This window comes from Pseudophryne corroboree, chromosome 4, assembly GCF_028390025.1.
Source record: "Pseudophryne corroboree isolate aPseCor3 chromosome 4, aPseCor3.hap2, whole genome shotgun sequence".
Lineage (NCBI taxonomy): Eukaryota > Metazoa > Chordata > Amphibia > Anura > Myobatrachidae > Pseudophryne > Pseudophryne corroboree.
In genome coordinates, this window is record NC_086447.1 from 153949455 (window position 1) to 153971620 (window position 22166).

The following is a 22166-nucleotide window of genomic DNA, read 5'->3' on the forward strand; positions in this document are numbered from 1 at the left end:
TAAGGTTGTCTAGGCAATAGTCGAGTTCAGCATGATAGTTGCCTGGGGAAAGAAGCCGTTCCTATGTCTGGCAGTCCTCACTAGCCTCAAAGACTACAATCAAAGATATAACTACTGCAGAATTAGACCATGCAATGTGCAGACCCTCCACCTCACTGAGGTATAAGTAGCCTTGGGCCATTGGTTGTATTAAATCGGCTGAATAGGTGGAACTCAGAGGATACTGTCTCAACTTCCTTTAATTAGATATACAGAAATTAAATTTTTAAAACTCTCCCAAAGAGAAGGGCCTGTTATAAGAAAATTGGCAGGTCTGGTCAATTTGTAACATTTATTTTTAACTCGGGCAACTAAAATAAAAATGTATAGCAAAGGTATATATGGGTTAGGACCGTATACCTTGCATTAGTGTTATGATAAAAACGTACATGTAATACCCCGGAGTTATTACAAAATTGGGGACCCCCTGTTTTTTTTATATATAAAACTGCAGTATGTCCCTACAGAGCCCTGTGGAAGGGCTCTTGTTGAACTTTATCTGACCCTGTCAGCTCTGGCAGGAATAGTTTTCCGCCACTGGTCTGTGATGTGTCCCTCTCTTGCCAGCAATGGCCCTGGCCCGGGAAAAACCCCAGTAGTTCATTGGGTCCCCTGGGTTGCAGGGCAGAGTGGCAAGGGGGAGGGCTGTTGCTGGGGCCCCAGGAGCCAGTCATCAAGGAGGACGGGGGAGGTCCAGAGAGAGAGAGACCCTTAAAAGCAGATCCCCAGCGTGGAAGAAGAGAGCCCAGAGGATGGGAAAAACATATCCGAAGAGCACTGCCATGTAGTGGTCGGAGCTGTGCTGTGAAGCGCCCACCAGAGCGGAGGATCTGGGAGTCTGTGGAGCCGGTGGGACCCGAAGCTGGAGGGTGGAGCCGGCACACCAGTGGACACCGCCTGCAGCCATCGTGGAGGAGCGGGAGCTGAGCAGCCAGGAGCTGATCATGTCTGGAGGAGACATGACCCTGGCTTGCTGAGTAGCCACCCCAGAGGTTGCCTGCCAGAAGAGGATTCGTCAGTGAGAGCTGGAGGAAGAAGGAGCTAGAAGACCCCTGTGGAGGACGAGCCGTCTCCGCCACTGCCTGCCAGTGAAGAGGTCTTGGGGACGACTGGAGAAGTCCGGTGCGGATCCCGGCTGAAGAGGAGCCCACTATGGAGAAACTCCCAGGCAGCTGCTCCAAGAAGACGCGGAGCAGGCAGTGGAGACCAAGAGCATGCAGGCATAGCTGAGGACGACCCTGGGTGAGAAGACCCCAGAAAGGACCCCTGGCTTCTGTGCTGGAGAAGGACTGCGTGGACCACAGCCTGCAGTAAGGAGTGAGAGCCCCAGTGACCAGGCAGGGTCGGCCCCACGCATATGCGGGCTACGCAGCCGCGTTGAGCGCCAGGCAGTAGAGGGTGCTGCTGCAGACAGTGAGTCACAGTGACTCACTCTCTACAGCAGCGGTGGCGAGCAAGCGGCTCGATCCACTCCCGGCCACCGCTGCCCGGTGCACTCTGAGGTCTCCAGCGGCTGCTGCTGTGAGGGGAGGAGAGGAGAGCGCAGCGCGTGCCTCTCCTACCCCTCCGTCTACAGCTGCGGTGTCTATCTTAAATTCGGTGCCAGCCGGTGAGCCAATCAGAGCTCGCGGACCGGCAGCTAAGGCTCCTGATTGGCTGCCGGACCGCAAGCTCTAATTGGCCCACGGGCCGGCGCCGTATTTAAGATAGACACCGCCGCTGGAGATGGAGGGGTAGGAGAGGCGCACGCTGCGCTCTCCTCCCCTATCCTCCCCTCACACCAGGAGCTGAAAAGAGGTGAGCAGCACTTTTTTTTCCGGGGGGGGGGGAGGCACTGTGGGCATATCTTGCACTGGGAGGCACTGTGGGGGCATGTATATCAGCAGTGGGGGCATATCTGGCACTGTTGGAGGCATGTGTATCAGCACGGGGGGCATTTCTGGCACTGTGGGGGCATATCTGGCACTGTGGGAGGCACGTGTATCAGCACTGGGGGCATATCTGGCATTGTGGGGGCATGTGTATCAACACTGGGGGCATATCTGGCATTGTGGAGGCATTTGTATCTGCACCGGGGGCATATCTGGCACTGTGGGGACATATGTATCTGCACTTGGGGGCATATCTGGCACTCTGGGGATATATGTATCTGCACTGGGGGCATATCTGGCACTGTGGGGATATATGTAGCTGCACTTGGGGGCATATCTGGCACTGTGGGGGGATGTGTATCTGCACTGGCGGCATATCTGGCACTGTGGGGGAATGTGTATCTGCACTGGTGGCATATCTGGCACTGTGGTGGCATGTGTAGCTGCACTGGGGGCATATCTGGCACTTTGGGGGCATGAGTATCTGCACTGGGGGCATATTTGGCACTGTGGAGGCATTTGTATCTGCACTGGGGGCATATCTGGCACTGTGGGGACATATGTATCTGCACTTGGGGGCATATCTGGCACTGTGGGGATATATGTAGCTGCACTTGGGGGCATATCTGGCACTGTGGGGGGATGTGTATTGTGAATGCTGATTATTTTACAGGACAAAAAGCAATACCTTAATACACTCAATACACTTAAATTCGAGCCGCTGCGGCCGCTGTATGTAATCCTTAACCAACGTAATTTTTACACAGTTAGCATACAAAGGCCCGTACCGTGTATGCACTGTGCGTACACACGCCGCGATGAACGTACAAAGTACATGCAGTGCATACACACACACACCGACACGCTGAGAGCACAATGCAGCTACACTTGTGGCTGAAATACACTTTAAACCTTAGCAGGAAAAGGGACACGACACCAATTGTATTTAAAGATATGTTGGGGTCCAACCCACCAACGGTTATTTACTAGCAGGGGGTTACAACAATAATACAATACAATAAGAGAAGAGGCTACAATCAATGGTACATACGTTTGTTCGCCTGCGCTACCCGGTCTGGTCCTCAGTCAATCAAGGTAGATGACCTTCAGAGAATGTGTGTGACCGGGCATGCAGCTGGCCTTTTATACATTTGTCCAAAATCTAATACAATGGAAACTGTAATCTCTTCACCTATAGGTCACTGGGATGGTCATTTACAGTACAGGAGAGGTCATAGGTCGGTTTGAATAGGTGGGCGATGTCTAGTCCAGGTGTACTTGCAGTTGGTCTCCACTGGGTTCCCAGGAGTACAGTAAATACAGTTGATATTAATATTCTGCTCCTGCGCATATCTATTCGCAGGAGCGTGCTATCTTCTGCAAACTGATAAGGAATATTGCTCTTAAAATACCTTACAGCTGGATACCAAACACCACCTCCTAACCTAATTCTATCCCCTCATATCCTGTAAAGGGGAATCCCTTTGTTATTATACCCTTTAAGCAAGTGTAACTCGCTGGTGTGGTGCATGCAGACTATGTGTAAATTGTGCGCTATGTGTATTAAATATGAAATGTGTCTTTATGGCTTTTCCATGCGATTACAAATGCTACCGTAATTACTCATACCACGCGCTAATACGCACTACCGCGTGAGCGGTCATACGCAACTTACGAATATGCGCACGCACGGCAGAACAAGTACGCGCACGGAGGCCATCTGTGTGGAGTTTGTACGTGAGGTGTGTACTGTAATATTTTCCGACTTCGACAGTCCGCCCTTTGGCAGTCATCAATAACTTATGAACAAGAAGGTGAGACAATATGTCATTGGCGCTAAATCCGTATGGATGTGATGAAGGCCCTAGCATAGGCCTATACAATATTGTAAAGTGATAATCACAATGACAGAAATGGTGAAATGAATGGTAAAATATACACACACACCCCCAAATTAGTGGGGTGGCCCATGCAAGGGCTAATGACTTGAATAAAACAGGTTGAAAGTGCAAACAAACAAGTTTTAATGATACAATTTTAAAAAACACACAAATAAAAAAATATTGGTAAAGTGCAATGTGGAGTGGTATCTCCTTGAAGGTGACTTTGTGCTTTTAAAGATGACAGAAAGAAGCTCTCACTATCTCCCTGTATTGCGGTGGGCTAGCTTATAAATAAGCTGGTGTGGTCCTGGGCTGAAATAGCCTGGCACCACCGCAAATAGGTTTTTCAGCAATAGTTCACTGTGTCTCCACAAGCATCCTTTCCTCAGTCCAAGCAAGTCAAGGCAGCTTTATCTGTTTAACCGCGCAATTCTGAGACTGTACCAATATTTTCATTTAGTCATCAATAACTGCCACTCAACTAATAAACTAAAAATATTACCTATACAATATATACAAAAAGAAAATCACTTATGTGAGAGAGCGCATAAAGATTTTAAACATTTTTATTTCATATTAAAAACTATAAAATTCTATCTTAGCATCAACATATGCATAATATCGCTATAGGCTTTTGAAACAATATAATTACTATTGCTACACAATAGGCACTAGCATAAAATAGAAGCACAAGTCGGTCCAGGATAATGTGTTTATCACCAGCTGCCACTTATTTGCAGAATTATCTTCAAAATTCCTTTTATTTCCACTTTGTGGCTAGAATACAGCTCAATGTCCCGCATCAACAGATTCTAGATTCTTTATCCACAGAGTTGGTATATGAGTACCGCTAGAACTTCATAAGTTAGCCTAATGTTCAGGAAATAATGCAGCAAAAGTCCCCCCTTGCTCCAGTACTTTATTCAAACTGTGGAGTTTTAATTATAACAAACAATAGTGCAGATATGTACACCTGGCGCTGTCACCTACAGAGTGAGGGCAGCTAGTCTTAGGGGACTTGATCCCGAAATTCCCCAAAAGATAAAAGAACTAACCAAAGAATAAGAATAAGAATAATAACTCTCATCCCCTGACACTCAGATGATAACGTGTCTATCAACAGAGGGATGATTGTCAGTTTAGAGAACTATGTCTCACCTCACCGCAGCCTGGGTGTAGATATCTTCCCACAGAGGACAGCCGTGGCCAGTCACCACTGTGTCTTCCCTGCCACTGTTGAACACATGAGGCGTGTTATGTCCGTCTGTGAGGTGCCCAGCTGCGGCGGTATGCCTCAGGATCTTCCCTGTTAGAGCCGCCCGGCTTCCCCCTGCCGGAACCTGTAGATGCGTGGTATGATGATGTCCTACGGCACCCAGCTACGGCAGCACGCCGCTGGATTTCCCCTGCTGGAGCCGTCCGACTTCTCCTCACCAGAGCCCGGTTTAAGCAGTTACAGGCTTTGTAGTGAATAGTAATGATGCTGATCCTCCAGGTACACGGCAGAGATGTCAGCCACACAGTTCTAGTGGGGGATGTTCAAAAGCACTTAGCAGAGTGCCCTTAACACATTTCTCCGTTATAGAATTTTAACGGTTTCATCAGAAGGTACCTTCTGATGAAACCGCCGCAGCTGGTAGCGCCGCAGCTGGGCACCTCACAGACGGACACAACACGCCTCATGTGTTCAACAGTGGCAGGGAAGACACAGTGGTGACTGGTCACGGCTGTCCTCTGAGGGAAGATATCTACACCCAGGCTGCGGTGAGGTGAGACATAGTTCTCTAAACTGACAATCATCCCTCTGTTGATAGACACGTTATCATCTGAGTGTCAGGGGATGAGAGTTACTTTCCCTGTATGGTAAAGTAAGCCTGTCCATATACAAATATAATTAAAACTCCACAGTTTGAATAAAGTACTGGAGCAAGGGGGGACTTTTGCTGCATTATTTCCTGAACATTAGGCTAATTTATGAAGTTCTAGCGGTACTCATATACCAACTCTGTGGATAAAGAATCTAGAATCTGTTGATGCGGGACATTAAGCTGTATTCTAGCCACAAAGTGGAAATAAAAGGAATTTTGAAGATAATTCTGCAAATAAGTGGCAGCTGGTGATAAACACATTATCCTGGACCGACTTGTGCTTCTATTTTATGCTAGTGCCTATTGTGTAGCAATAGTAATTATATTGTTTCAAAAGCCTATAGCGATATTATGCATATGTTGATGCTAAGATAGAATTTTATAGTTTTTAATATGAAATAAAAATGTTTAAAATCTTTATGCGCTCTCTCACATAAGTGATTTTCTTTTTGGTCTAAAATGTAGTAACACTTCAGAGTACTGAGTGGGAGCTGCATTTAGATTTTAAGTTGTGGTGATTAGCAAAAGTTTATTGGATATTGCATGTAAACTTATATCAGCGCCTGAATTTATATCCACACACAGACGCAGGTGGGCCTATAAATTAGGTTGGTCCTGTGCGCCTGTGTGTCCATATAATTGTATTGCAATATATACAAAGCTTGGATGATCGGGGGAGAGTTGTAGGTGGGAAATGTATAGCCTAGTGGGATAGTAAAAATCATGTATGTATGAATCAATGTCTGAGGGGCATGTATCATTGTGCCGTATATATGTTCTAAGTAAGCTTCGAGGTATTGCGAAGTATACATTAAATCCTTCTTATCCCATATTAAGGGTCTGTACTTGGGCAAACAAACACTACCGAGCTTCGTTCGGGCAAGGGCTTTTAACCCTCGCCTCTTCGGCTTCTAGTACCAACAAATGGGGAGCACATTTAGTTGATGATACATGGAGGGGGAACATATGTGAGTGCTAGTATATGTGGATAACACCTGTCGACTATCTGTGCCATTAACTGGAGGTTGCAGAGATGAAGATAAGACACATATATAAAAATACATTCACATAAACATTGGGTAGGGTTGACGTCTTTTCCGGTTGAATGTTTCTGGGTAAAGGGGGAGACAGAGAAAAATGGTGAAAGAAACAGGCCATGAAATTAATTTGCAATCCTTATCATAACACTGTTTCAATCGATGGGTCATAAACCAAATCTACTGCTGTGACAACGCCCTTGCTCCTTAGACTCATCAAATTTGTGCCGTGCTTGCGTCGCGTTAGAATTCGAACACACTTAAATATCAAGCCAATAATTATGACGACACCCAGGATACACAGGAGAAACTTTCCTACAGTTGCAATTACATTCTGCACCCACTCTCCTAATCCAGAAAACCATTTGAGTGGGTTTAACCATGAGACCCAGCCGGTCAATTCATTACCCACAGCCGTCAAGGTAAGATTGTGTCTCCTCCGGAACTCCCACTTCAACTGTAAGATCTCATCCATCTTTTGATCGATGATCTCCGTGGGGTCATCAGTGCTATTCATAATATACGTACAGCACTTCATGCCATATTGAGTTGCCAAAGTGACACAGTACCCACCCGTCACAGCCGTGACATAATTCAGGACCATCCTGTGCTGGACCAGCTCCGTCTTGTAAGCTTGTAACTCCCTGCCCGTATACCTAAAGGTGTCATCATACATCTCAGTGATATTATCTATCAAGTTCGCAAGCGCATGGATGTACCTAAAATGTATAATTCCTCTGGCAGTACGGGTGATGTCTAATGCGAGAAGAATTTGAATCCCGGTGGATTCATGGATCAAATCGGAGGCTGCGTGCTCTGCCCTATCTATGATGTGTCTCTCCCCAATTCTTTCATCTGCTCAGTACAAGTATCAGGCTGGATGATGTGGGCACAATACCCCGGTGATACTTTTCCAACCCACATGGTCTTGCTTCCACGTGTATACCTATACCGAAAATACCTCCCACTGATGGCTATCTTGCATACAAGTTCAGAGTCAATAGGTATCCTATCAGCTCTGTGTGAGAAGGTCATTGTCTCGTTATTCCAGGTTACTTCCCAATTTCCGGGTTTTCGGAAATTGGAGACATTAAAACATATTAGTGATCTATCTACATGGTACTGGTGGAGCTTCAAGCTAGGGGGCCTAGATATATATTGAATTTCTTGTCCACCGGTCTCCCACCCCGAAATTCGAGTACCTCATCTAACGTTAAAAGATATGGCACTAATACCGACTTACTCTGTCCTTGAGGTACTTGTGAGCACACCCAACATTCTGTCTGGTTTAAGACCTTACCCACTAATGAGTGGCAATCACTCAACGGATGTCGGTCCATGCCGATACTAATGTCGGACTGGCATCTCTGGATGCACCCATCTTCGACTATGTTCTTGCAATATCTACAAATATAATATTCATCAGACAATAACCTCTCACATTGTCTCCGAGCTCCGTGACTACCAGAGCGCTTACTGATACCAGCCTTTACTAGAGCGAGGTGTTGCTCCTGAGATCCTACAAATTCGTACTCGCCATCAGAACCCATTCCAGATCCTTGCTCGACCTCTCGAAACAGATTGTCCTGATCAAAAACAAAATTACCAGCAGAACCCGAAACGCAGTCTCTTGTGATAGATCCATTTCGTTAGGGGAAAGAAGGAGAATAAGGAGAATAAAAGAAAGGAAAATGCAGTGGGGGTGAAAAAAGAAAAATGGTGCGACAACCGTCCTTGATCTTGTTGCTCTCTGCGCTCAGGTGCCGTTCAACAGTCCTGCCTCTCAGCTTTCCCGGAATAGACTCTCTAGTGATACGAGGTTCTCTTCACCTTGCTCTTTGTCACGAGTTTTCTCCGGGTCAGCGACCTTCTTGCAGTGGGACGAGTGGACCCAAGTCTCTCTTTCGGCGACCTTTAGTGCTGTTGTGCTGGTTAACAAGACTTGGTACGGTCCTTCCCATCTGTCTATGAGGTTAACCTGAGCGTAGAAAATTTTGTATCATCACATAATCCCCAGGCTCAATGTCATGACAATTACTGTTTGGTAGGTCAGCTTTAGATTTCTTTGTTGATTTCTCAGCTGCTGGCTCATCCTAACCAAATATTTTACAGTTATTTCATTATTGCACTTCAAATCATCCTGGGGGTCTATCATTACATGCGGTTGTCGACCAAAAAGAACTTCAAAGGGTGATAAGTTAAGCGGTGACCTGGGAGTGGTTCTGATGCTGTACAACACTAGTGGCAAAGCTACTGGCCACAACAATCCAGTTTCAGCCATCACTTTGCTCATCTTGTTCTTAATAGTGCTATTCATTCTCTCCACCTTCGCACTCGCCTGTGGCCGGTACGGAGTATGCAGCTTGCTATTAATTCCAAGCAGTTTGCACATGACCTGAAAGACTTCACCTGTAAAATGGGTACCCCTATCACTTTCAATCATTCTAGGGATACCATATCTGCACACAAATTCCTGCACAATTTTCTTTGCAGTGAACGTGGCAGTATTTGTGGCAGCAGGGAACACTTCTACCCAGTTGGAAAACACATCAGTACATACTAACACACATATTTTAAATTCCTACAGGGTGGTAACTGTATGAAGTCGATTTGTATTACCTGAAAAGGTCCGTCTGTAGGAGGGATATGGGATGCCTCCGTTGGTATTGCCTTACCAATATTTTTCCTCAAGCAAGTAAGACATGTCATTGCTTTCTTACCTGCATGAGAAGAGAATCCTGGTGCACTCCAGTAGGCTCTTACCAGCTTGCACATACCTTCTTTACCCAGATGAGTCAGACCGTGTGCCGCCTCAGCTAGACTTGAAAGATATGCTCTGGGGGCCACTGACTTACCGTGTCCATCTGTCCAAAGTCCTGAGGACTCCTGACCATATCCCTTCGCCTTCCAGACTGTCTTTTCCTGTAAGGAACACAATTTTTTTTAGTATGTTTTGAATGTTGTGTATTTGTTGTGTGGAGTAAAAACATCTCTGGATGAGAGAAGAGAGGGAAAATGAAAAATAAAATGTCAGGTTTGCCATCCACCATCAGGTCGTCACACCATCATGCATATCAGTGTCTGTACACAATCTCCCTTCACCAGTATTCCCATTCTCCACCCTTTGTGCATGACAAGGCACACTGCAGTAATACTGGTGTCATCCTGCTGGTGAGATATACTGGGTTTGGGCAGAACTCTGAAGGACTGAGTAGGCATGTGGTGTTTAAACTGTAATCGGGTCCATGTATTGGACCACCCTGTGTGACCGAAAAAGATGAAGAGGCAATTGTGGAGAAACAGAATAGAAGTTGGTGACAGATAAGTTTGTAGAGGTAAAGGAGATTTTATAAAAATTTTGACAACTGGATTGGGCACTACGGGGAAGTGATTCTCTACTTAGTCTACTCCCCTTAAAAATGTTTTAAAAATTTTGTGTTTGTTGTATCGCTATTGGGACTATCCCAGCCATCAATCCAGTGTCCTGTCCATCCTAAGTTCATAGGGAACCCGGTATCTGTGAGATAATTTCCTCTACCTGTGATGGACGTGAATCTAGAACAGTGAAATGTAACATTAGTCTTCGTGGGTGTCTGACATACTTTGTACTTCCTGAGCTGGAGCACAGTTTATGTATATCATATCTAACAAAGCTCCTGTTAAGTTAATCAGGGTCCATTTCTGCTAGAAAAAGAAGCAAAAGTTTAGAGGCCCCATCTTAACCCCAGCAAGTTTTGTCAAAGGGTAATGTTGCATTTATTTCATTCTTCCCATTAACCGAATCTGTGTTTTCTATATGGCTTGTGATTCCTTACTATATGTCTCTTGGTCCCATCTATGTGTTTAATGTGGCTTGTGTTTTCTGTCTAGGGGGTCTATATTGACTATGTGTCCTACTACTCCTACAATCTCTTGCAAAATGCCCTTCTTTCCTACAAGTGTAACATATTATTGACCTTGACTTATCATTAGGGATCTGGGGTTTGAGCTGATGGGTCTTTCCTGTATGTGCTTGTATACTTACCGTCCTCAACCTCTTCTCCTGTTGTTCTCTGCGCCTAACAATATTCTTGTGATGTTCAATAGCGCACTCTCTAAGATTAGCTACTGTGATCCCTTTCCAATTTCGCAAAGAAGTCTGCACCCTGACCCTCAATGCCTTATTGAGCCCGTCCATTAGCACAGAGACAGCCACCTCCCTGTAATTCCCATCGTTCCCTATATCCGATACCCCAGTGTATCTGGGATCCGGTCTGAAGATCGACAGTATCTAGGTCGACAATGTTTAGGTCGACCACTGTAGGTCGACAGTCACTAGGTCGACATGGATGGAAGGTCGACAGGGTTTCTAGGTCGACATGTGCTAGGTCAACAGGTCTAAAGGTTGACATGAGTTTTTCACATTTTTTTTTCTTTTTATGAATTTTTTCATACTTAACGATCCACGTGGACTACGATTGGAATGGTAATCTGTGCCGAGTGAAGCGGTAGCGGAGCGAAGGCACCATACCCGAAGCATGGCGAGCGAAGCGAGCCATGCGAGGGGACGCGGTGCACTAATTTGGGATCCCGGTCACTCTACGAAGAAAACGACACCAAAAAAAAAAATCCTCATGTCGACCTTTAGACCTGATGACCTAGCACATGTCGACCTAGAAACCCTGTTGACCTTCCATCCATGTCGACCTAGTGACTGTCGACCTACAGTGGTCGACCTAAACATTGTCGACCTAGATACTGTCGATTTGATGAACCACACCCGTGTATCTAGCCATTATTTGCACAGCCCTATGGAAATATTCAGATGTTGTTTCACTGTCCTTCTGTCTTATGGAGAAAATTTTGCTCCACTTAACAGCAGTGGGGAAGTACAATCTTGTATGTTAATTCGTTCCACGTTCTCCTGATTGTGTTCGTCAGTCATAGGACCATCCGACTCTAATTTACAATCTGTAATAAAAAAAATTTTTGTCAATATTAGGGGGTAGGCACGCTTTCAAGAATGTCTGCAAATCTTTGTTTGCCGGTTCATGGGTATTACCCAGATCCCTGATAAACTTCTGACATCTGGCTAAATGCTTTTGGGGATCAGGGAATTCTGAAATGATTGACCGCAGCTCTGATCTGGTCCACCGGCAATACATTGCATTATTCCTGGTGAGGGTTATTCCCTGACTATCTGTTCTCCCATTGGGAGTTACTATTTCCAAGACAGGATGTAATGAACAGTCTCACACTTACCGATGTCTGTGAGCTCACCAGTCCTTTCAGTGGGGGATACTGTTACTGCTCTTACTGGTTGGGCCAGGCCCACCTGAGTTCCTGCAAGGCGACTGCCTAAATGAGGGCTGATGTTAGGCTGGATCCTTCATCTTCCTGTGACTTATAGCCTTGGAGAGAATTCAAAACAGGATACAACTTGCAAGGGTTAAGGTTAACACATTCATTCTGCATTTTTCTATCATTTACAGATATACAATTGATTGTAGCCATTTCCTCCCCTTCGACTTGTGTCGGTAATGGTGTGCTCATACTAGAGATGAGCGCCGGAAATTTTTCGGGTTTTGTGTTTTGGTTTTGGGTTCGGTTCCGCGGCCGTGTTTTGGGTTCGACCGCGTTTTGGCAAAACCTCACCGAATTTTTTTTGTCGGATTCGGGTGTGTTTTGGATTCGGGTGTTTTTTTCAAAAAACCCTAAAAAACAGCTTAAATCATAGAATTTGGGGGTCATTTTGATCCCAAAGTATTATTAACCTCAAAAACCATAATTTACACTCATTTTCAGTCTATTCTGAATACCTCACACCTCACAATATTATTTTTAGTCCTAAAATTTGCACCGAGGTCGCTGTGTGAGTAAGATAAGCGACCCTAGTGGCCGACACAAACACCGGGCCCATCTAGGAGTGGCACTGCAGTGTCACGCAGGATGGCCCTTCCAAAAAACCCTCCCCAAACAGCACATGACGCAAAGAAAAAAAGAGGCGCAATGAGGTAGCTGACTGTGTGAGTAAGATAAGCGACCCTAGTGGCCGACACAAACACCGGGCCCATCTAGGAGTGGCACTGCAGTGTCACGCAGGATGGCCCTTCCAAAAAACCCTCCCCAAACAGCACATGACGCAAAGAAAAAAAGAGGCGCAATGAGGTAGCTGACTGTGTGAGTAAGATAAGCGACCCTAGTGGCCGACACAAACACCGGGCCCATCTAGGAGTGGCACTGCAGTGTCACGCAGGATGGCCCTTCCAAAAAACCCTCCCCAAACAGCACATGACGCAAAGAAAAAAAGAGGCGCAATGAGGTAGCTGACTGTGTGAGTAAGATAAGCGACCCTAGTGGCCGACACAAACACCGGGCCCATCTAGGAGTGGCACTGCAGTGTCACGCAGGATGGCCCTTCCAAAAAACCCTCCCCAAACAGCACATGACGCAAAGAAAAAAAGAGGCGCAATGAGGTAGCTGACTGTGTGAGTAAGATAAGCGACCCTAGTGGCCGACACAAACACCGGGCCCATCTAGGAGTGGCACTGCAGTGTCACGCAGGATGGCCCTTCCAAAAAACCCTCCCCAAACAGCACATGACGCAAAGAAAAAAAGAGGCGCAATGAGGTAGCTGACTGTGTGAGTAAGATAAGCGACCCTAGTGGCCGACACAAACACCGGGCCCATCTAGGAGTGGCACTGCAGTGTCACGCAGGATGGCCCTTCCAAAAAACCCTCCCCAAACAGCACATGACGCAAAGAAAAATAAAAGAAAAAAGAGGTGCAAGATGGAATTGTCCTTGGGCCCTCCCACCCACCCTTATGTTGTATAAACAGGACATGCACACTTTAACCAACCCATCATTTCAGTGACAGGGTCTGCCACACGACTGTGACTGATATGACGGGTTGGTTTGGACCCCCCCCAAAAAAGAAGCAATTAATCTCTCCTTGCACAAACTGGCTCTACAGAGGCAAGATGTCCACCTCATCATCCTCCGATATATCACTGTGTACATCCCCCTCCTCACAGATTATCAATTCGTCCCCACTGGAATCCACCATCTCAGCTCCCTGTGTACTTTGTGGAGGCAATTGCTGCTGGTCAATGTCTCCGCGGAGGAATTGATTATAATTCATTTTAATGAACATCATCTTCTCCACATTTTCTGGATGTAACCTCGTACGCCGATTGCTGACAAGGTGAGCGGCGGCACTAAACACTCTTTCGGAGTACACACTTGTGGGAGGGCAACTTAGGTAGAATAAAGCCAGTTTGTGCAAGGGCCTCCAAATTGCCTCTTTTTCCTGCCAGTATAAGTACGGACTGTGTGACGTGCCTACTTGGATGCGGTCACTCATATAATCCTCCACCATTCTATCAATGTTGAGAGAATCATATGCAGTGACAGTAGACGACATGTCCGTAATCGTTGTCAGGTCCTTCAGTCCGGACCAGATGTCAGCATCAGCAGTCGCTCCAGACTGCCCTGCATCACCGCCAGCGGGTGGGCTCGGAATTCTGAGCCTTTTCCTCGCACCCCCAGTTGCGGGAGAATGTGAAGGAGGAGATGTTGACAGGTCGCGTTCCGCTTGACTTGACAATTTTCTCACCAGCAGGTCTTTCAACCCCAGCAGACTTGTGTCTGCCGGAAAGAGAGATCCAAGGTAGGCTTTAAATCTAGGATCGAGCATGGTGGCCAAAATGTAGTGCTCTGATTTCAACAGATTGACCACCCGTGAATCCTTGTTAAGCGAATTAAGGGCTCCATCCACAAGTCCCACATGCCTAGCGGAATCGCTCCGTGTTAGCTCCTCCTTCAATGTCTCCAGCTTCTTCTGCAAAAGCCTGATGAGGGGAATGACCTGACTCAGGCTGGCAGTGTCTGAACTGACTTCACGTGTGGCAAGTTCAAAGGGCATCAGAACCTTGCACAACGTTGAAATCATTCTCCACTGCGCTTGAGACAGGTGCATTCCACCTCCTATATCGTGCTCAATTGTATAGGCTTGAATGGCCTTTTGCTGCTCCTCCAACCTCTGAAGCATATAGAGGGTTGAATTCCACCTCGTTACCACTTCTTGCTTCAGATGATGGCAGGGCAGGTTCAGTAGTTTTTGGTGGTGCTCCAGTCTTCTGTACGTGGTGCCTGTACGCCGAAAGTGTCCCGCAATTCTTCTGGCCACCGACAGCATCTCTTGCACGCCCCTGTCGTTTTTTAAAAAATTCTGCACCACCAAATTCAAGGTATGTGCAAAACATGGGACGTGCTGGAATTTGCCCATATTTAATGCACACACAATATTGCTGGCGTTGTCCGATGCCACAAATCCACAGGAGAGTCCAATTGGGGTAAGCCATTCCGCGATGATCTTCCTCAGTTGCCGTAAGAGGTTTTCAGCTGTGTGCGTATTCTGGAAAGCGGTGATACAAAGCGTAGCCTGCCTAGGAAAGAGTTGGCGTTTGCGAGATGCTGCTACTGGTGCCGCCGCTGCTGTTCTTGCGGCGGGAGTCCATACATCTACCCAGTGGGCTGTCACAGTCATATAGTCCTGACCCTGCCCTGCTCCACTTGTCCACATGTCCGTGGTTAAGTGGACATTGGGTACAGCTGCATTTTTTAGGACACTGGTGACTCTTTTTCTGAGGTCTGTGTACATTTTCGGTATCGCCTGCCTAGAGAAATGGAACCTAGATGGTATTTGGTACCGGGGACACAGTACCTCCAACAAGTCTCTAGTTGGCTCTGCAGTAATGATGGATACCGGAACCACGTTTCTCACCACCCAGGATGCCAAGGCCTCAGTTATCCGCTTTGCTGTAGGATGACTGCTGTGATATTTCATCTTCCTCGCAAAGGACTGTTGGACAGTCAATTGCTTGGTGGAAGTAGTAAAAGTGGTCTTACGACTTCCCCTCTGGGATGACCATCGACTCCCAGCAGCAACAACAGCAGCGCCAGCAGCAGTAGGCGTTACACGCAAGGATGCATCGGAGGAATCCCAGGCAGGAGAGGAATCGTCAGAATTGCCAGTGACATGGCCTGCAGGACTATTGGCATTCCTGGGGAAGGAGGAAATTGACACTGAGGGAGTTGGTGGGGTGGTTTGCGTGAGCTTGGTTACAAGAGGAAGGGATTTACTGGTCAGTGGACTGCTTCCGCTGTCACCCAAAGTTTTTGAACTTGTCACTGACTTATTATGAATGCGCTGCAGGTGACGTATAAGGGAGGATGTTCCGAGGTGGTTAACGTCCTTACCCCTACTTATTACAGCTTGACAAAGGGAACACACGGCTTGACACCTGTTGTCCGCATTTCTGTTGAAATAGTTCCACACCGAAGAGCTGATTTTTTTGGTATTTTCACCAGGCATGTCAACGGCCATATTCCTCCCACGGACAACAGGTGTCTCCCCGGGTGCCTGACTTAAACAAACCACCTCACCATCAGAATCCTCCTGGTCAATTTCCTCCCCAGCGCCAGCAACACCCATATCCTCCTCATCCTGGTGTACTTCAACACTGACATCTTCAATCTGACTATCAGGAACTGGACTGCGGGTGCTCCTTCCAGCACTTGCAGGGGGCGTGCAAATGGTGGAAGGCGCATGCTCTTCACGTCCAGTGTTGGGAAGGTCAGGCATCGCAACCGACACAATTGGACTCTCCTTGTGGATTTGGGATTTCGAAGAACGCACAGTTCTTTGCGGTGCTACTGCTTTTGCCAGCTTGAGTCTTTTCATTTTTCTAGCGAGAGGCTGAGTGCCTCCATCCTCATGTGAAGCTGAACCACTAGCCATGAACATAGGCCAGGGCCTCAGCCGTTCCTTGCCACTCCGTGTGGTAAATGGCATATTGGCAAGTTTACGCTTCTCCTCCGACAATTTTATTTTAGGTTTTGGAGTCCTTTTTTTACTGATATTTGGTGTTTTGGATTTGACATGCTCTGTACTATGACATTGGGCATCGGCCTTGGCAGACGACGTTGCTGGCATTTCATCGTCTCGGCCATGACTAGTGGCAGCAGCTTCAGCACGAGGTGGAAGTGGATCTTGATCTTTCCCTAATTTTGGAACCTCAACATTTTTGTTCTCCATATTTTAATAGGCACAACTAAAAGGCACCTCAGGTAAACAATGGAGATGGATGGATACTAGTATACAATTATGGATGGACTGCCGAGTGCCGACACAGAGGTAGCTACAGCCGTGGACTATTGTACTGTACTGTGTCTGCTGCTAATATAGACTGGATGATAATGAGATGTAGTATGTATGTATAAAGAAGAAAGAAAAAAAAACCACGGGTAGGTGGTATACAATTATGGACGGACTGCCGAGTGCCGACACAGAGGTAGCTACAGCCGTGGACTACCGTACTGTACTGTGTCTGCTGCTAATATAGACTGGATGATAATGAGATGTAGTATGTATGTATAAAGAAGAAAGAAAAAAAAACCACGGGTAGGTGGTATACAATTATGGACGGACTGCCGAGTGCCGACACAGAGGTAGCTACAGCCGTGGACTACCGTACTGTGTCTGCTGCTAATATAGACTGGTTGATAAAGAGATGTAGTATGTATGTATAAAGAAGAAAGAAAAAAAAACCACGGGTAGGTGGTATACAATTATGGATGGACTGCCGAGTGCCGACACAGAGGTAGCTACAGACGTGGACTACCGTACTGTACTGTGTCTGCTGCTAATATAGACTGGATGATAATGAGATGTAGTATGTATGTATAAAGAAGAAAGAAAAAAAAACCACGGGTAGGTGGTATACAATTATGGACGGACTGCCGAGTGCCGACACAGAGGTAGCTACAGCCGTGGACTACCGTACTGTGTCTGCTGCTATTATAGACTGGTTGATAAAGAGATGTAGTATGTATGTATAAAGAAGAAAGAAAAAAAAACCACGGGTAGGTGGTATACAATTATGGACGGACTGCCGAGTGCAGACACAGAGGTAGCTACAGCCGTGGACTACCGTACTGTGTCTGCTGCTAATATAGACTGGTTGATAATGAGATGTAGTATGTATAAAGAAGAAAGAAAAAAAAAACCACGGGTAGGTGGTATACAATTATGGACGGACTGCCGAGTGCCGACACAGAGGTAGCTACAGCCGTGGACTACCGTACTGTACTGTGTCTGCTGCTAATATAGACTGGATGATAATGAGATGTAGTATGTATAAAGAAGAAAGAAAAAAAAAACCACGGGTAGGTGGTATACAATTATGGATGGACTGCCGAGTGCCGACACAGAGGTAGCTACAGCCGTGGACTACCGTACTGTGTCTGCTGCTAATATAGACTGGTTGATAAAGAGATGTAGTATGTATGTATAAAGAAGAAAGAAAGAAAAACCACGGGTAGGTGGTATACAATTATGGATGGACTGCCGAGTGCCGACACAGAGGTAGCTACAGCCGTGGACTACCGTACTGTACTGTGTCTGCTGCTAATATAGACTGGATGATAATGAGATGTAGTATGTATAAAGAAGAAAGAAAAAAAAACCACGGGTAGGTGGTATACAATTATGGATGGACTGCCGAGTGCCGACACAGAGGTAGCTACAGCCGTGGACTACCGTACTGTGTCTGCTGCTAATATAGACTGGTTGATAATGAGATGTAGTATGTATAAAGAAGAAAGAAATAAAAAACCACGGGTAGGTGGTATACAATTATGGACGGACTGCCGAGTGCCGACACAGAGGTAGCTACAGCCGTGGACTACCGTACTGTACTGTGTCTGCTGCTAATATAGACTGGATGATAATGAGATGTAGTATGTATAAAGAAGAAAGAAAAAAAAAACCACGGGTAGGTGGTATACAATTATGGATGGACTGCCGAGTGCCGACACAGAGGTAGCTACAGCCGTGAACTACCGTACTGTGTCTGCTGCGACTGGATGATAAATAATGATATAAAAAATATATATATATCACTACTGCAGCCGGACAGGTATATATTATATAATGACGGACCTGCTGGACACTGTCTGTCAGCAGAATGAGTTTTTTATTTTATAGAATAAAAAAACACCACACAAGTCACACGACGTGTGTTTTACTTTTACAGGCAGACATTCACAATACAATATAGTATACTATATACTGGTGGTCAGGTCACTGGTCAGTCACACTGGCAGTGGCACTCCTGCAGAAAAAAAGTGTGCACTGTTTAATTTTAATATGTACTCCTGGCTCCTGCTATAACCTAACTGCTCCCCAGTCTCCCCCACAATTAAGCTGTGTGAGCACAGTCAGATATTATACATAGATGATGCAGCAGCACACTGGGCTGAGCACAGATATGGTATGTGACTGAGTCACTGTGTATCGTTTTTTCAGGCAGAGAACGGATTATATTAAATAATATAAAACTGCACTGGTGGTCACTGGTCAGTCACTAGTATAACTAACTAATACTATCAGCAAAATTCTGCACTCTCTGTCTGAGTACTCCTCCTAAGCTCCAGTAAATGAAGTGTCACTGTCTCACTCTCACTCTCCTATCTATTTCTTCTCTAAACGGAGAGGACGCCAGCCACGTCCTCTCACTATCAATCTCAATGCACGTGTAAAATGGCGGCGACGCGCGGCTCCTTATATAGAATCCGAGTCTCGCGATAGAATCCGAGCCTCGCGAGAATCCGACAGCGTCATGATGACGTTCGGGCGCGCTCGGGTTAACCGAGCAAGGCGGGAAGATCCGAGTCGCTCGGATCCGTGTAAAAAAAGCTGAAGTTCGGGCGGGTTCGGATTCCGAGGAACCGAACCCGCTCATCACTAGCTCATACTCGAATTCCTGCCAGGTTTGGAACTTGCTGTGCGAGTTAGTTCCCTTTGCACCTCCCCCTCTTGTTGCCACAGGTTTAAACAATTGTTATGTCTGATCCTTTGTTTTCTAGATTTGATCAGACATATTCTAATACCTACATTCTGCAGTACCTCTGGTTTAAAGCCAGCCACCCTGGGGAATGCGGCCTTATCTTCAGCAGTCATGCGTATCCATTCATTGCAATAAGCCTCCGCGTGTGAACCATATTTCTCACACATAGTAAACCTTGCTGACCCTCTCGGCCTCAATTCTCCAGCCTGAACCCTGCATACTGAACGTCTCTCACTTGAGCAACTGGCTCCCATAATTGTGGGTCTTGCCCTCTCGGCCGTTTCCACAAACACCAAAATACTCAATGCAAGCAGACGGTGAAAGTTACTCAAGCGCCTTTCACTCGCTCTCGCCCACGCTGGCCAGTACAACGATACACTGTCGATAGTGTAACATAGTAACATAGTATACAAGGTTGAAAAAAGACAATTGTCCATCTAGTTCAACCTATTTGTGGTCTCCTATGCATGATTATTTTGTATAAAATTTAGACTTAAGTTGATGACTGCCGTTACATTTTACCCCTCTTTTTTATAATAACCATAGTGCATGACTATGCCTCGTAACCCTGGATATCCTTATCCATTAGGAATTTATCTAACCCATTCTTAAAGGTGTTGACTGAGTCGGCCATTACAACTCCCTCAGGCAGGAAATTCCAAACACGTATCGTCCTTACCGTAAAAAAGCCTTTACGTCGTATTGTGCGGAATCTCCTTTCCTCTAACCTGAGCGAGTGTCCACGAGTTCTCTGTGTTGATCTAACCAAAAACAGGTCCTGCGCAAGATCTGTATATTGTCCCCTTATATATTTGTAAATGTTGATCATGTCCCCTCTTAATCTCCTCTTTTCCAGTGTAAACATGCCTAGTTTTGCAAGCCTTTCCTCGTATTCCAGCGTCTCCATACCCTTAATTAGTTTGGTCGCCCGCCTCTGAACCTTTTCTAGCTCCAGGATATCCTTTTTGTAGTAAGGTGCCATGAACTGTACACAGTGATTTATGTAACTCTCGTCCCTAGCATCAATTCCCCATTTTATGCATGCTAATATCTTATTAGCCTTCATTGCTGCAGTCCTACTTTGGGTACTACTGCTTAGTTTGCTATCTATGAGGACACCTAAGTCCTTTTCCAGTACAGAATCCCCTAATTTTACCCCATTTAGTAGGTAGGTATTATTTGTGTTCTTGTTACCACATTGCATTACCTTACACTTGTCTGTATTGAAGCGCATTCTCCATTTCGCTGCCCAAGCTTCTTATTTAACTAAGTCGTTCTGAAGCGACTCAGCATCCCCCTCCGCATTTATAACTTTACACAATTTGGTATCATCTGCAAAAATTGAAACCATGCTCTCTAGACCTTCTGTTAGGTCGTTAATGAAAATATTGAACAATAGCGGTCCTAATACTGAGCCTTGCAGCACACCACTTAGCACTTCAGTCCAATTTGAAAAAGATCCATTAACCACAACGCGCTGCTCCCTATTATGTAACCAGTGTTTGACCCAAGTGCATATTGTGCTTCCTAGCCCTGCTTCTTGTAGCTTGTAGATAAGTCTCATGTGTGGTACAGTGTCGAATGCTTTGGCAAAATCTAAAAAGATTACATCCACCTCTTTACCCTGATCTAGGTTTGCGCTTACTGTTTCATAAAAGCCAAGTAAGTTGGTTTGACAGGATCTGTCCTTCATAAACCCATGGGGGTGATTCCAAGTTGTTCGCTCGCTAGCTGCTTTTAGCAGCATTGCACACGCTAAGCCACCGCCCTCTGGGAGTGTATCTTAGCTTAGCAGAAGTGCGAACGAAAGATTAGCAGAATTGCGAATAGAAATTTCTTAGCAGTTTCTGAGTAGCTCCAGACTTACTCAGCCATTGCGACCAGCTCAGTCCTTTTCGTTCCTGGTTTGACGTCACAAACACACCCAGCGTTTGCCCAACCATTCCCCCGTTTCTCCAGCCACTCCTGCGTTTTGCAACTAGAACGCCTGCGTTTTTCCGCACACTCCCATAAAACGGCCAGTTTCCGCCCAGAAACACCCACTTCCTGTCAATCACACTACGATCAGCACAGCGATGAAAAAGCTTCGTTATGCCGTGAGTAAAATACCTAACTTTTGTGTAAAATAACTAAGCGCATGCGTTTTGCGAACCTTGCGCATGCGCAGTAAGCGACTAATCGCAGTATAGCGAAAATTGGCAACGAGTGAACAACTCGGAATGACCCCCCATGTTGATTCCTTTTAATGACCTCCGCGTGTGAACCATATTTCTCACACATAATAAACCTTGCTGACCCTCTCGGCCGCAATTTTCCAGCCTGAACCCTGCATACTGGAAGGAAAAGAAGTATTAGAACTCGAGGGCATACATTGAGACTGGAGGGGGGGAGGTTCAGGGGAAATTTAAGGAAAAATTACTTCACAGAAAGGGTAGTGGATAAGTGGAATAGCCTCCCATCAGAGGTGGTAGAGGCTAAGACTGTAGGGCAATTTAAACATGCTTGGGACAGGCATATGAATATCCTTACAAAGAATCAAGGTTAAAAAAGGGTTGAGATTGCCTAAAGGATAAAAT